The 16,763-nt window shown below is 44.0% G+C and overlaps 1 protein-coding gene across 1 annotated transcript in view; it reads left to right on the forward strand.

Moving 5' to 3' along the window:
- LOC122803170 (gamma-taxilin-like) overlaps nucleotides 1-16,763 on the forward strand; it is a gene marked incomplete at its 5' end in the record, with an annotated part of 754,895 nt that overhangs the window by 147,962 nt on the left and 590,170 nt on the right. The gene's annotated exons all lie outside the window — the stretch shown is intronic.

A 16,763-nucleotide genomic window follows, 5' to 3' on the forward strand; every position in this document is an offset into this window, starting at 1 on the left:
CTCTCCTGAACCTTTAGACCGTAAGTCCATTCAGGATTTGGTACACAACTCTCAGCAGGTCAGTAATCCTTTCTTAAAATGGGCTATGATGCATTGGAGGCTTCATTTAGATCAGCTATGACTGGAGCAGTGATTCGAAGGCATGCCTGGCTAAAAGAGCAATCCTTGCCTGACCATGTCAAGTCTAAACTCCTGGATGCCCCTATGGAGAAACAAAGTTTATTTGGCTCCCCTGCACAGGAGATTCTAAAGAAAGTGGAAGAAAAAGCTAAATCTGTGCAAACAGTCAAGGATTTTCTGCAGGTCCAACCTTCGAGGTTCAGTAGAAACTGGCCTTCAAAAAAATTGGTCCTTTCCAGACACCTCCAGAGCACAGAGAGGCAGAAATAGACGTCCAAGAGGCAGAGGTCAATCTAGGGGTGCCTACAGGCGTCGTCAGTGGCAACCTGCCAACCAGAGGAGTACCACCACAGCTGCGACTACAACCACTTCCACCGGACAGACACAATGACTTGGCTCTGACTCCGCCTACCAGGGAGCAACTGGAAGCGCCCTTGGGCGGAAAGTTAGCTTTATTTTAAAAAAACTGGCATTGCATTACAGGAGACAAATGGACATTGCAAACAATAGACAAGGGCTACAGGTTTCACTTCCACACTTTACCAAAAAAGAGAGGAATGCCAAACCTTCCACCAAGCCAGAAGACAGAGGCTCTAAAACAAATCTCCAACTTACTAAGGATGAGAGCAATAGAAAGGGTACCATCTATGGAACAAGGCCAAGGATTTTACTCCAGACTATTCCTTGTACCAAGAAAAGAAACTCAATGGAGGCCTATTCTCTACTTGTCCGCACTAAATACATATCTCATTGTACCAAAATTCAAAATGCTGACCCTACAGCAACTTCTTCCCATGTTGGGCGAGGAGTCTTGGCTGGTGACTCTAGATCTCAAGGAGGCATACCTGCACGTCCCTATACGACCAGATTGCAGAAGACACCTCAGATTTCTTGCAGGATCAGAGCATTATCAATTCTCAGCATTGCCCTTTGGCTTATCTACTGCGCCCAGAGTATTCACAAAATGCCTGGCATCAGTAATTGCACATTGCAGGCTTCAGGGAATTCAAATCTACCCATACCTGGACGACTGCCTAATACAAGCGGACAACAAGACACAAATAATAAAGTATTTGGCCTATGTCATACAACTGTTACAAGCTTTGGGATACACAGTCAACATCCAGACGTCAAGACTAGTGCCATCCCAAAGGATAACATTTTTGGGTGCAGAGCTGGACACAATGACTCAGATGGCTTTTCTCACAGTAGAAAAACAAAAACTACCGGTCAGCTTCATGGCTTTGACAAGACAAACTCTGCTTACTGCAAGGAAAGTCCTGCAGGCCATGGGTTACATGGCATCTTGCATAATCTTGATCCTGCATGCCAGGCTGCATATGAGAAAATTACAATGGTACCTAAGGAATGTAATGTATGGTCTCAACACAGGCACAGTCTAGAAACCATGATACCAATCATTCCATGTCTGAAAAAAGAATTCCTGTGGTGGGCTCAGGCCTGCCAGACCAACAGAGGGTTGCCTTTCCACAAACCACAACCAAGGCAGACCATCACCACGGACGCCTCAGACCTAGGCTGGGGGGCACACATGGAAGACAAGTGTATCCAAGGCCTATGGGCTCAAGACCAGCTGAATCTACACATAAATCTAAAGGAGATGCTGGCAGTGAAGCATGCAATCGAGGCATTCAAACCATTCCTCCAGCAAGGACATCTGCTGATAAGGACAGACAATACCACAGTCATGTGGTACATCAACAAACAGGGAGGCACGCATTCCTACCCTCTGTCGGATGGCAATGGACCTGTGGAACCTAGGCCTGAATCTCAACATTCAACTGCAGGCCAAATTCGTACCAGGAAAAGAGAATACACTAGCAGACAGCTTAAGCAGAACTACCACGGATGCTCACGAATGGATGCTGCATCCAGACATATTCAAAAACATTACAAAGAAATGGGGAATGCCAGAGATAGACCTGTTTGCCTCTCCATTCAACCACCAACTGAAGAAATTCTGCTCAAGAGAATACCACCCCCAAGCCTGGAGGGTGGACTCCCTCTCTTTCAGCTGGAAGGCCCTGACAGTTTATGCCTTTCCACCTCTCCCATTGATGTACAAAGTTCTACTGAAGATCAGGGAGGAACAGCCAAAGGTGATTCTGATAGCTCCAGACTGGCCAAGGCAGCATTGGTATCCGCTACTGAGAAGCATGTCTTGAACAAACTCATGGCCTCTACCTCTATGGCCTTTACTTCTAACGCAGAACAACTACAAGACCCTGCATCCAAACTTGAAAACGTTGCAGCTAACTGCCTGGAAAATTGCATAAAACAAAATCAAAATGTTTTATCTCAGAGGGTCAAGGACATTATCCTGGAGGCTCGCAGACCCTCCACAAGAAAAACATACTCAGCTAAATGGAAGAGATTACTCATTTGGAGTGCATCAGAGGGTACAAATGTCACACTGCCAAACCTAGCACACATCCTAGAATACTTAGCAGAACTGTTCCACAATGGCCTCTCCTATTCTTCCATTAAGATTCATGCTTCAGCAATTTCAGCAGAGTACAACATGGATCCTCCTATCTTCTCTCACCCTCTCCTCAGACAATTCTTAAGAGGGATCAAAAATGTAAAACCTCCAAGGAAACCACTTCTGCCTGCATGGGATCTCAATTTTGTGCTGGAAAAATTAACACTTCCCCCTTTTGAACCAGCAGCATCAGCAGACTTACAGTTCTTATCTTGGAAAACTGCTTTCCTTCTAGCAATCACTTCAGCAAGAAGGGTATCCGAGTTACAGGCATTAATGGCAGTGCAGCCTTACCTTATCTTTCACCAGGATAGAGTGTCTCTGAGAACCAATCCTACTTTCATGCCAAAGGTTGTATCCAAGGTATCCTTGAACCAAGCTATTCATTTGCCTACGTTCTTCCCTAATCCACAGAACGGGGGAAAAACTACTGCACACCTTGGATGTACACAGACAACTACGCTACTATCTGGACAGAACTAAAACCAGCAGAAAAACTGACCAGCTTCTGGTAGCATATGCAACAGGAGTGCAAGGAAAAGCAATTTCCAAACAGACAATTTCAAAATGGATAGGAAATTGCATTCGATTCTGCTACTCTCTTCATGGGAAGACAACCCCTGAAAATATCAGGCCACATTCCACAAGAGCCACAGCCACCACTACAGTTTTCCTACGAGGAGTGGCTACCAAAGACATTTTAGAAGCTGCTACTTGGAGCTCCGTGCATACATTTGCCAAGCATTACAATCTTCCTTTATACCCCAGATCCCGAGCAGGTTTTGCAACTGCAGTTTTACAGGGGATCTTAATTACACCATCATTATCTTAGTGCCTCCTCCCCCAGTTTGGCTATGGTATTCTACCCATATGTTATGACTGCAGATGCATCCTTGAAGGACATAGTACAGTTTTGTACCTACCATAAATGTAGATGTCCGATAGGTATGCATCTGCAGTCAGGATTACCCACCCTCCTTCCCCTCTGTGATATTCCTAGGATGCTTACCCCTCTTTTAGCTAGCTGGGGGAATCTGTTATGGTGTATTTGTTTGTATGTATGTATGTATGTATATATATATATATATATATATATATATATATATATATATGTATATATTTATTATATATTTATTTTGCTTTCTACTGTTTGGAATCTTCTACATTTATCCAAATTTAGCCTTCCTAGAGGGCACCTGGCATCTGGGGCAAGAAACACTGAGGAAAATGGCGTCGGCTGATGCCATTATACCCCAGAAGCTATGACGTCGGGTGAAGTGCGACATCAGCCGAGGCCAGACCCAGACTTTGGAATCCGGCCGACCGAAGGGCTGCCTGAGGCAGGACAACCCATATGTTATGACTGCAGATGCATACCTATCGGACATCTACATTTATGGTAGGTACAAAACTGTACAAAACTGTACTTTCCTCAGACTACTCATCTTTTACCTTGGATCCCTCTGTTTAGCACCCGAGGGTTAGCCACGCCTTCTAGTTGTTGGGGTCCCCTCAGTGGGCAAGAGAGACGTTCTTGTCTGTCCAGGGATAGAGAGTAGGGGACAACTTCTCTGTTTAGTTAGAATTTTGTGCCCATCCCTGGGGTAGCAGCTGCTACCATTAATACACTATTGGCCCCATTTTTCTTGTCAAAAAGAAAACAAAAAGTAAACGTGTATCTACTCCTCAAATTTTCTTAGTAGTAGTTCACTGTGTCTGACACGAGGTTTAATTCAGGCAGTTGAGCTTTCTTATAAAGTGGTATCTGGTAAAAGAAAGAATGCCTCTTTTCCTGAAGAGAGTCAGGATTTCTGAATCTGGATAGGAAGATGAGATGTGGATGCACAATTGTCCTCAGATTTCTAATTCAAACTCAGAAGATAGAGAAGTTTGATTTCACCTATGGGAGTTTCTGTTTCTCTGAGACTGGGATTTTTCAGTCCTTCAGTAAATACAGTGAGCTTGTACAGATGGAATTTCAAGAACCTTCTCCCATTTCTCCAGTTTTGTCAGCATTAAAGGATGTAATTGCCTGTAATTCTCCTGTTGTCCCTAAAGTAAGCAGAATGCATAAAGATTCCTCAGTTTTTTTTTTATGTTTTTACACACTCCCAAGCCAGACTCAGAAGTTGTATATTTAGTTAAATCTACTGCTGCTAAACAATTGGTTCATTCTAATACTACTCTTTTCGACAAGGATGGGAAGATTAAGGATAGGAAAAAAGTGTATGCTTCTGCAACTTTGACTTTCAGAATTTTGAATTCTCAGGCTCATGTGTTGGTTTATTCTGACTGAATCTGAAAGTAGGAAGAATGTTTTGGCTGCATTTTTTTTTCTTTTCAGGAAAGTTTGCTGTAAAGTTAATGTCTTTCATCATATAGGTCTCTACACACTGTTTACAGAGTGTCCAGGGTTTATGACTACTGGTACTGATCTTCGTGTTTCACTGTTGCAGTCATCACATTTGGGTTATCTGCCTGCAGGCAGTCCTCAGCTGACCTGTTTTCGTCCATGACGTCAAGTCGTTAAGGGTATAAAACATACAGCTGACACCATTACATCAGTCTTTCTTGCCGCGTGGTGCCCGAAGCAGAAGCAGTTTGCAAGTGCCGGTCAGCCGACTCCTGAAATTTTCATTTTAGAGTTTCAGAACCGAAGTTTTCAAAAAAGCTAAGGACCCTGTTGGTGATCCTTTTTCGTGCTCTTAACTGATGTCAGTAAAAGTTAACAATTGTCTTACCTGTGGAAAGCAAATACCTCAAAGATTTTCATTCGTACTGCATTCCTTGCTTAGGCCCAGACCACGACATCCCTCACTGTTGGTTTTGTGCCTTGTTCAACCCCTAAACTATTCGTCGTCTGGCTATATTTGCAGCAGATTATTTTGGTACTCTGCATAACTATCCAGAATTGGCTTCGGTAAGCCATCTAACTACCGATATTCCAAAAAAAGTAAAGATAAAGGCAGAGACGGACCGCATAGGTCCAAAACTGCCGATGACGCTTCCATTAAGCTAGTCGCCAGTCCACCGGTACTCAGATGCTTTTGTAGCCCCTGATATCAGCTAGCTCAGATTCACAGGCCTCTACTGTGAGACCCATTTGGAGTCCGGTATGCTGCGAGATGCTGCTTTGACTGTGGAACCTGTGGATGTGTCTACCTTGGATGGGTCCGGAGCTGCTGTGCAGGCACCGACTTTTGAGGGTGTATTCAGGCCTACAGACTTGCATTTTAAACCAACGCCATTTTCTTCATCTAGGCCTAAAACTCGACCCGCGCCTAGAAAACCGACGTCCAAACTGCATGCTCAGGCCCATATGCCTAAAAAATAAATGCTTAGAATGGCTGAAGACCTTATTACCTTAATTAGGGGAAGCCAGCCTTCCCCCTCTAAGAGACATAGAACTGAGTTTCCTTCTGATTCTTTTGATCAGGAATCTGATATTTCTGTTTCTTCTGATTACCAGGATTTGCCCTTATCTACCTATGAGGATTCTGATGCAGAGAATTCCATTCCCTCCGCTTCCCCTCCAGAAGATTTTTCTTTTGGCGAAACCTTGCACACACTCTTAGGGAGCATTTCCGCTGGGAAAGCCAGAATTACTTGACTCCAAAAAGAGGTTTAGGGAATTCTTACTCCTCCCGCAACACAGGCCTTTAGCTATCCCTCCTGTTCTGGACAATGTAGATGATGCTTTCCTGGACTCTAGCCTTTCCCCAGACACTACCTCCAGCTCCCCGAAAACCTGACTGGTATTAGAGTACCTGACCCTCGCAAGTTCTTCTTCAAGAATCCTACTGCGGATCCGGAGACCATTTCCCAAGGACCTAAGGGCATTAAGGCTACTGCTGCCAAAAACCCTACCCCTTCTGATAGAGATTCTAGAGCCTTGGACAGATTGGGTAAGAAGGGTATATACTTATGCTACTTTGGCCATTAGGGCTTTAAATTGCCAGTTTCATGGGACTACTTAAACAGAAAATGATGTTGATTCCTGACTTTGCTGAACACAAAGAATTGCAGGATTTAATGCATTATGCAGAACAAGTTGGTAAACATACTTTGCAATGTGGTTTTGATTCTTTAGAAGCATCTTGCAGGGCTGCTGTCACTGGGTCTGTACTTGGAAGGCATGCTTGGCTTAAGGAGCAAAATTTACCAGATCATGTTAAAGCTAAATTATTGGATGCGCCCTTAAACCAAGACCGCCTGTTTGGCAACAAAGCAGAAGACATCCTCAAAAAGTTGGAGGAAAAAGCTAAATCTATGCAAACTGTTAAAGATTTCCTGCAAGTACAGCCTCCCAGATTTAGTAGGCATTGGCCTTCAAAGAATTGGTCCTTTCCAGCCTCTTCCAGGCCTTCTCAGTCCAAACCCAGGAACAGCAGGCCACCTAGTTTACAGTCTCAGGCTATGCACAGGCCTAAGCAGTGGGGGGCTCCCACTTCCAAAGCAGGGAGTAGTAAGACACCCCCCCCCCCTACGGAAAAATGGCACAATGACTTCAACCTTAAGCTCTGCTCAACTGCCTGCTCCCATAGGAGGAAAGCTTGCCCTGCATGCAAAATACTGGGAAGTCATTACCCAGGACAAATGGGTTTTGAATATAGTTTCCCAAGGATACAGATTCCATTTCCACACCCTACCAACCCCAAACGGTTGTCCAGACCTACCCCCAAATCAGTGGGCAGAGGCTCTACAGCAGGTTCTCTCTCTCCTAATTATCAGGGCTATTCAACCTGTCCAGCAGAAGAAAGAGGACAAGGTTTTTATTCAAGACTTTTCGTGGTACCCAGAAAAGGCAGCTTCTGGTGTCCTTTCCTGGGCCTCTCTATTCTGAACACCTTTTTGGTAATCCCAAAATTCAAAATGCTGACACTTCAACAGCTGCTTCCTATGCTAGGCAAAGATGTCTGGTTGGCAATCTTATTCTTAAAAGAAGCTTACCTGCACATTCCAATAAGGGAATCTTACAGGAAATACGCACGCTTAAGGGCAGGCGTCATCAGTTTTCTGCACTTCCCTTTGGCTTATCTACTTGTGCCCAGGGTATTCACAAAGTGTTTAGCTCCAGCCATTGCATTTTGCAGGCAGAGAAATATTCAAATATACCCATACTTGGACGATTGTGTGATTCGGGCAGAAAGCCAGGACTTGCTATTAAAACATCTGGCATTTGTAAAGAAACTTCTAACCTCACTGGGGTATACCATAAACGAAAATAAATCTCATCTAGTACCCGGCCAACTGATTGTATTCCTGGGAGCAAGCTTGAACACAACTTCCCAGATGACTTTCCTCACTCCAGAGAAACAAGTTTGACAACCTACCTCAAACTACTGGCCCATAAAGACACAGCTATCTGCAAGGAGAATTCTGCAAGCCCTGGGGTTCATGGCCTCTTGCATTCTACTAATTCCATATGCAAGACTGCATGTGAGTTAACTACAATGGTATCTAAAAAAAAGCCTATGGTGTGAACATTCTCAGGACCTGGAATCAATGATTCCTATCATTCCTTGTATAAAGACAGAGTTCCTTTGGTGGGCAGAGGCCTGCTACCACAACAGGGGGCTCCCTTTCACTCTACCCCCTGCTGCTCAAACCCTAACAGACGCATCAGACTATGGATGGGGGGGCTCACTTGGCAGGGCAGTGCATTCAGGGCAAATGGAACCAAAGACAGATGCACCTGCATATCAACCAAAAAGAAATGTTAGCTGCACAAAATTCCCTGACAGACTTCAAAGACCACATTCTTCCAGGACAGTTATTGGTAAAGAGACACACCACAGTTATGTGGTACATAAACAAGCAGGGGAGAATCCACTCATACCCTCTCTGCAGACTAGCCATGGCTCTGTGGAACACAGCCTTGAGCTACCAAGTGCACCTACAGGCTAAATTCCTTCCAGGCAAGCTAAATACACTGGCAGATGACCTAAGCAGAAATTTCATGGACCCACACGAGTGTAAACGGGAACCAAAGATATTCAACATGTTAAGAAACAAATGGGGGAGCCCAGAGATAGACCTGTTTGCCTCCCCCCAGAACTACCAGTTGGACAAATTCTGCACAAGGACTCCCCACAAACAAGTTTGAAAAGTGGATGCCCTGTCCTTCACCTGGAAAAACCTATCAGCTTATGCCTTTCCACCTCTGCCTCTCCTCTCCAAGGTACTACTAAAGATCAAACAGGACAAACCAAGGACAGTACTGATTGCATCAGACTGGCCACGCCAACACTGGTACCCCCTCTTGTGCAGCATGTCATTGATGGCAGCTGCCCCAGACCCCTGCTCTGCTGTCTCAGTAGGAGGGCCAGATTCTGCGCCCACAGCTTCAAACCCTGAACCTTACAGCATGGCTAATTACCTGATCTCTCTGTTCTCATCTCTCAGTAAGCAAGTGATGGATGTCATTCTGGAGGCAAGGTGGCCTAGTACTAGAAAATCCTATGCTGAAAAATGGAAAAGATTCTGTTCCTGGAGCCAAACTCGGGGGATGGGGCACAGCAGCGCCCAATTTACCTCAGATTCTTCAATACTTAACTGAGATGCTTCCCAAGGGCCTTTCCTTTTCCTCCATCAAAATTCATGCCTCAGCCCTTTCAGCTCATTACAATACAGAACCACCCCTCTTCTCTCATCCACTGCTGAAGCAATTCGTCAGAGGGACCAAAACCTTAAGACGACCCAGGAGAGCTCCTACTCCGGCCTGGGACCTTAAGCCTTCCTTCTAGCCATCATTTCAGCAAGAAGGGTGTCTGAATTACAGGCCCTCATGGTTGTGGAGCCTTTCATCATCTTTCATGCGTGGTGTCCCTCAGGATCAATCCCTCCTTTATGCCCAAGGTGGTATCCAGTGTGGCCCTTAATCAGTCCATTCATTTGCCAACCTTCTTTTCTAATCCACAGAACAAAGGGGAACAAATACTGCACTCCTTGGACATGCACAGACAACTTAGATTTTGGACAGGACTAAACCTCTCAGGAAATCTGACAGCTGCTGGTTGCATTTGCTGCATGGGCAGAGGGGAAGGCTGTTTCAAAGCAAACCATTTCAAAATGGATAGGCCGTTGCATTCTTTTCTGCTATAAGCACCATGGAAAACCTACCCCACAGGGGATAAGACCACATTCTACCAAGGCTGCATCTACCTCTACAGCCTTTCTCGGAGGTGTCCCTACCAGGGATATCCTAGAAGTTGTACCTGGAGTTCTGTACATACCTTCACCAAGCATTACCACTTGCCAATTTTTTTCTAAATCCAGAGCTGGCTTTGCCACTGTAGTCCTGCAGGGCCTTGTAGCTGGTCCTAATTACCTCCTCCCATCCTTAGCTTTGGGAATCTACCCGAATGTAATGACTGCAACAGACGAAGAACATAGTACAGTTGTGTACACATTGTGTACACTTACCATAAATGTAGATGTTGGAGTGTGTTCACTGTTGCAGTCAAGGTTACCTTCCCTCCAGCCCCCTGATTTCTATTGACTATACATCTATTCTTGTTTACTATGCTTAAAGCTTTTTGCTGTATTTGCTTTTTTGTCGGAGGTGTAACCTTGTGTATAATTGCTTCCCATTATGGGGACACCTGACGTGGGGCAAGAAAAACTGATGTAATAATGTCGGCTGCATGCTTTATACCCCTGACTACCTGACGTCCTGGAAGATGAGACAGCAACTGACGCAGGACCCAAGACTTTGATAATCAGACAGACCGAGGGCTACTGCAAGCAGATAACCCAAATGTGATGACTGCAACAGTGAATACACTCTAACATCTACATTTATGGTAAGTGTACGCAACTGTACTTTTTCTAGACTGCCTCCACCCATTTCTTCAGCTTTGGGAATCAACCCAAATGTGATGAACGCAACAGTGAAACAGGAAGAACATAGTACAGTGGTGTACACTTACCGTAAATGTAGATGTTCAAGTGTATTCACTGTTGCAGTCCTAGTTTCCCTTCCTCCATCCCCCTTTCTTCTTTCTTCTTTTATTACCATTCTTCCTTATTGTTCTGCTTTCCTTACAAGGGACATTTTGGTATTTATTTTTTACTGGTGGGGTTCTTTCAACAGAACCTGGCCTCCTACTTGGGGTCTCCTGACAGGTTAGGACAAGAAAAACTGATGTAATGGCATCGGCTGCCATACTTTATACTATGTCCAAACAAAGGTTTGCAGTATTAAACTAAGTCCAAAGCTGATGTTCATCAGAAAACAGTTTAATGAAGTGCTTTTCGTCTGCAACAGTGTGCAGACTTCTTCAGACATACAAAAAACCTCCTAAAACTTGCTTTTAAAAATATTTAAACTGGTATAATAAACCAATCGTAACACACAATTAATTAAGGTGATTAATTAGGGCTGCTGCATTGATTGTTAGCATGCACCATAAAGTAAACCCAAAATAAACTTTTATACTTTTCTGCATATATGCAAAGCCCTCCATGAGTAACTGAAATAACGATTGTCAAACACAGTAAAAGAACTTCATAACAAAAACATGAATTTAAAAATTAGCACAGTAAAAATAAATGAAAGTTCATAAAATTTTAAACTTATTTAGCAAGTAAAATAAAATAGTGACAGATATATGTAAGCAAATTACAGCTAATATATTCATGGTTCATTGAAGGTAAGGCAAAGAAGTTACTTAACCATAATGTCTTACCCTCACCTTTTCAAACTTTTCAATTTAAGGATACTGCTTATAGAACAGGACTCATTAAGCCCTGGGAAAATACACGCATCCAGTTTGATTTGCCAGGTTAATTCTAATTCTTCTAACAAGAGATGTAAGGGTGCCCCCCTTTTGTCATTGTTCACATGGTCTATTGCTAAAAACTTAAAACTATGATGCTTGTATTTTGAAATGTGTTTAGCTAGTGCGTTGTCCAATTTGTTCCTGGTTATTGCATATTGATGTTCATAAAATGCGTTCACGTAGCCTATGCTCTGTTTCCAACGTAGAACACAGGGCAACCTTGACATACTGCCATATACACCACCATTTTGGAGTTGCAATTATACCTGCTCCTTACCTTGCATTGAAAGTTCTGTGTAGTAACTCTATTAGTCTCTCATGTATTTACAGTAATTGCAACTTTGGCATTTGTACATGCCAACAGTTCTCGTAAAGTTATAAACAGGTTGTTCTAACAGTGACTTCAAGTTCTTACCCCTTCTACACGTAATAATGGGGCGGTCACCAACTTTAGTTGCAAAAGTGGGGTTACTCATAAATAATGCCCAATTTTTCTTTATGCTCTCAATACATTGGTGACTAGATGAATTAAATGTCAAAATAAGTTTCTGGCCCAAGTATGAAGGTTTGTCCAAGTGGACTACAGTGCACTTGTCTATTGGTGAGTGGGTGTTTGTGCCTCGATTCAAATGGTGGTGTTTAATGGTCAATAAAGGTTTGTAAAAACCATTAAGTCTTTTAACTGTAACTTCCTTAACTAATTCATCAAGGAGTTTTGTAGGGTATCCCCTGTGTGTGAACATACTCGTAAGTAATTTGCGTTCTTTGTGAAAATCATCATCTTGGCTTACTATACGGGCTGCTCTAACAAGTTGACCTTTTATCACTGATCGTTTCTGATGACTAGGGTGGCAACTTGTAAAGTGCAAGAAGGAATTTGAGTATGTGGATGTTCTTCGTCTTCCATTGCTGCAGTCCTGACTATTGGGTATAGTCCGCGTCCCAGTCGGCCCGAATACCAGAGTATAAGGCTGACGTCGGTCAGGGCGCATTAGACTGACGTCAGTACGTCAGGGTACTAATGCGCATGACCGACGTCATATCCTCAGTCTTTTTTGCCGCATGGTCCGATGCAGAAGCAGTTTTGCGAGTGCAGGTTGGCGTTCTGAAATACTTCCGAAACCGGAGTTTCAGACCGAAACAGAGTTGGCTAAGTACCCGCTAGAACATTTTGGTTTTTCTTGCCTCAGTATTTTACCGGATGTCAGAAAAGTGAATAACTGTATTTCTTGTGGGAAACAGATACCTCATAGGGATTATCATACCTTGTGTATACCTTGTTTAGGGCCTGAGCACGACGTTGTTGGTTGCCGCCTTGTGCTAGGTTTAACAAACGCACTATTAAGAGGAGGTTAGACTGTGCCAGGTTAGTGTTTGGGAAGCGTTGTAATTATAAAATGCCGCCGGATGCTCGACGCCCGCTCCCAAGAAGCGCAAGGATAAAACAGTGAAGCCTAGGGTTGAGGAACCGCAGTCCCGGACGCCGGTTCTTTAGAAGGCTCAGTGGAGCCGGAGGTTTTGCCAGGAGTTTCCATGGAGTCCCAGGCAGAAACTATACTCTTACAGGATGTGCCATCTCAGGAGGTAGGCCAGGCTGAGGGGGCTTCTCAGGTGACTGTTCTTCCCTCTCTTCCCAAGGTAGTTAGGGCCTCTCCTTCTGTTGCCAAAACTTCTATGAGAGGTAGGCCTACTTCAGCTTCAGTGGGGCTTCTCCTACCATTTCAGGTTCTGTACCTAAGAAACATATGCTTAAGATGGCAGAAGATTTGATTACTATGATTAGGGGTTCTATGCCCCCGCCTGATAAGAGGCCTAGGGTGGAACCGGAGTTTGATTGTTTTGAACAGTGTTCTGAGGCTTCAGAATCTTCTGTGGAAGATTTGCAGGAGTATCCTACCTATTCTGATTCTGATGTGGATGATTCCACTCCTACAGCGCCTCCACCTGAGGATTTCTCATTTTCAGAGACTTTGCATTCCATGAGGGAGCACTTTAAATGGGAAGGCCAGGATTACTCTGACTCTAGGAAAAGGCTTCGGGAGTTCTTGTTTTTACCCCAGCATAGGCCTTTAGCTATTCCTCCTGTGTTGAATGTGGTGGAAGATGTTTTTGCAGAGGCTTCCCTGAACCCTGACTCTTTGCCTCCTGCTCCTGTTAAGCCTGATAGGTATTATAGGGTGCCCGAAGCTCATAAATATTTGTTTAGGAGTCCTAGGGCGGACCCAGAAACTATTTCTCAGGGGCATAAGGGTGTAAAAGCTTCTGTGGTTATAAATCCTGTCCCCACTGATAAAGAGGCGAGGGCTTTGGATAGGTGGGGAAAGAAAGTGTATACTTCTTCCACTTTAGCCATGAGAGCTTTGAATTGTCAGTTTCACATGTTAAAATATCAGAATTACCTTCTTTCACAATTGAAATCTAAGGTGGATGCTTTGGCGGAAGGTATTGAGTGTAAAGAGTTGCTGGATTTGGTTCATGTGTCTGAACAAGTGGGTAAGCATTCTTTGCAATGTGGTTTTGATGCTGTACAGGCCTCCTCGAGGGTGGCTGCTACCAGCTCTGTTCTTCGCAGGCATGCCTGGTTGAAGGATCAGAATTTAGCTGAGCATGTTAAGACAAGGATTTTGGATGCTCCTTTACAGTCTGATGTGTTGTTTGGTTCGCCTGTGGAAGCTGTTTTAAAGAAAATGGAGGACAAAGCTAAGTCTATGCAAACTGTTAAAGATTTTTGCAGGTGCAGCCACCAAATTTAGTAGAAATTGGCCTGCTAAGGGGTGGACATATCCTGCTTATGATTCTCAGTCTAGGGGTAGGTCTAGACGTGGTAGGGGCAGGGCTCAAAGTTCTTTAGGCCTAGAACAGGAGTTCACCTGCTCAGACTTCTGGTGAGGGCAGGGGTCAGTCCTTTCGTAAACAGACCCAATGACCTGTTTTACAGCTGCCAGCAGATTCACGCCTGGCAGCTCCTTTGGGGAAGACTGTCTCTTTTCAAAGAAAATTGGGATTTAATTACTCAAGACAAATGGGTGTTGGATATCATTCACCATGGTTACAGATTTTATTTCCATACAATGCCCCCTTTCAAAGGCATGCCAGACGTTCCTCCTCTACAAAGAAAAGAGGCTCACAAGCAAGTTTTACAGTTACTTCACATAGGGGCCATTCAGCCAGTCCCTGTGTCAGAGAGGGGCCTAGGATTTTATTCTCGCCTGTTCCTTGTACCAAAGAAGGGGAACACGTGGAGACCAATTTTGGATTTATCTCTCCTCAACACTTATCTGGACATTCCCAAGTTCAAGATGTTGACGTTACAACAGCTTTTACCTCTGCTGGGCAAAGATCACTGGATGGTAACTTTAGATCTCAAGGAAGCTTACCTTCATGTGCCTATAAGGCTAAGTTGCAGAAAGTATCTGCGGTTTCGAGCTGGAAATTCTCATTATCAGTTCTCTGCATTGCCCTTTGGCTTATCTACTGCCCAGAGTATTCACAAAGGTTCTGGCTCCAGTGATAGCTTACTTCAGGCTTCAAGGAATTCAAATCTATCCTTACTTGGACGACTGCCTGATTCTGGCTCAAGAAAAGGAAGACCTACTACAGCATCTGGAATATGTTATAGCAGTGCTAAGATGCCTAGGGTATTCTGTGAACGAAATAAAGTCCAGTCTAGTACCCTCTCAAGACATGTGCTTTCTGGGTGTAAGACTGAATACAGCAGCCCAGATGGCCTTTTAACCCCGGACAAACAAAAGAGTCTGTCACTTTACTTCCATCAACTATCTCATCAGTCCGTGCTGACTGCAAGGACAGTCCTTCAAGCATTAGGGTTCATGGCATCTTGTATTCTGGTGCTTCCCAATGCCAAACTGCATATGAGGAAGCTACAATGGTATCTCAAAAATGTATGGACACAGCACTGCCAGGATTTGGACACTGTCATTCAAATAATACCTTGCATTCAAAAGGAATTTTGTGGTGGGCTCAGGAATGTCACCTAAACAAGGGACTCTCTGTGACCCGCCAGAGGCAAGTCAGATTCTAACGACAGATGCCTCGGACATTGCTTGGGGAGCTCATTTAAATGGAAAGTGGATACAAGACAAGTGGCCTGCCAGACTACAGCATCTACATATCAACATGAAGGAGATGTTAGCAGTCCAGTTTGCATTAATGGCTTTCAAGGAGTTACTTCTTCCAGGGCAGGTGTTGATTCTAACAGACAACACAACTGTCATGTGGTACATCAACAAGCAAGGGGGAACACATTCTTATCCTCTATGCAGGCAAGCAATGATTTTATGGGAGACTGCTAAGCTTGCAACTAACTCTTCAGGCAAGGTTTCTGCCAGGAGCACAGAACTCCTTAGCAGATGTGTTAAGCAGACAAATCATGGATCCCCACGAGTGGAAACTGGATCTTCATGTATTTCAGAAACTGACAGTGTCATGGGGAACTCCAGACATAGATCTGTTCGCTTCTCCACTAAACCACCAGCTGCCAAAGTATTGCACAAAGGGGTTTCATCACACAGCTTGGAAAGTGGATGCTCTGTCTTTCAGTTGGAAAAACCTTCATGTGTATGCCTTTCCACCTCTACCGCTTCTTCCAAAGGTACTATTAAAGGTCAGACAAGACAGGCCAAGGATGATTTTGATAGCTCCAGATTGGCCTCGCAACACTGGTACCCACTACTACGGAGTCTGGTAAAGAAGCCTCCATGGCCTTTACCTCTGATTCCTCATCTGTTATCTCAGAAGGACGGTCATCTGCTCAATGTCAAGCTTCACTCTCTTCATCTAACAGCCTGGCATATTCTGTGTTGAAACACAGCAGGTCTCAACTTCCTCAACAAGTTTTAAATGTGATTATGGAAGCTAGAAGGCCTAGTACAAGGAGAGTGTACGAGAAAATGGAAGAGATTTTTATTTTGGAGTACAGCAAAGAATTTGGAGATTTCAGAGCCTAATTTGAGTGTGGCTCTTCAATATCTTACTGAATTATTGGACAAAGGATTGTCCTTCTCTTCCATAAAGATTCATGCTGCAGCAATTTCAGCTCACTATGATTGTGACCCACCTTTGTTTTCGCATCCTTTGTTCAAGCAGTTTCTTAGAGGGGCAAAGAATATAAGACCCCACGTAGAGCTCCTACTCCTGCTTGGGATCTCAATTTTGTGTTGGAAAAACTTACTCTACAACCTTTTGAGCCTGCAGCTACTGCTGAATTGAAATATTTGTCATGGAAGACTGCTTTTCTGTTGGCTATTACTTCTGCAAGAAGGGTGTCTGAGTTGCAGGCCCTTATGGCAGTAGAGCCTTTTTTGATTTTCCATAAGGACAGGGTATCATTACGCACT

Source organism: Protopterus annectens, chromosome 5.part1 (assembly GCF_019279795.1).
Source record: "Protopterus annectens isolate FY-2018-M chromosome 5.part1, PAN1.0, whole genome shotgun sequence".
In the NCBI taxonomy this organism is placed as follows: Eukaryota; Metazoa; Chordata; order Ceratodontiformes; family Protopteridae; genus Protopterus; species Protopterus annectens.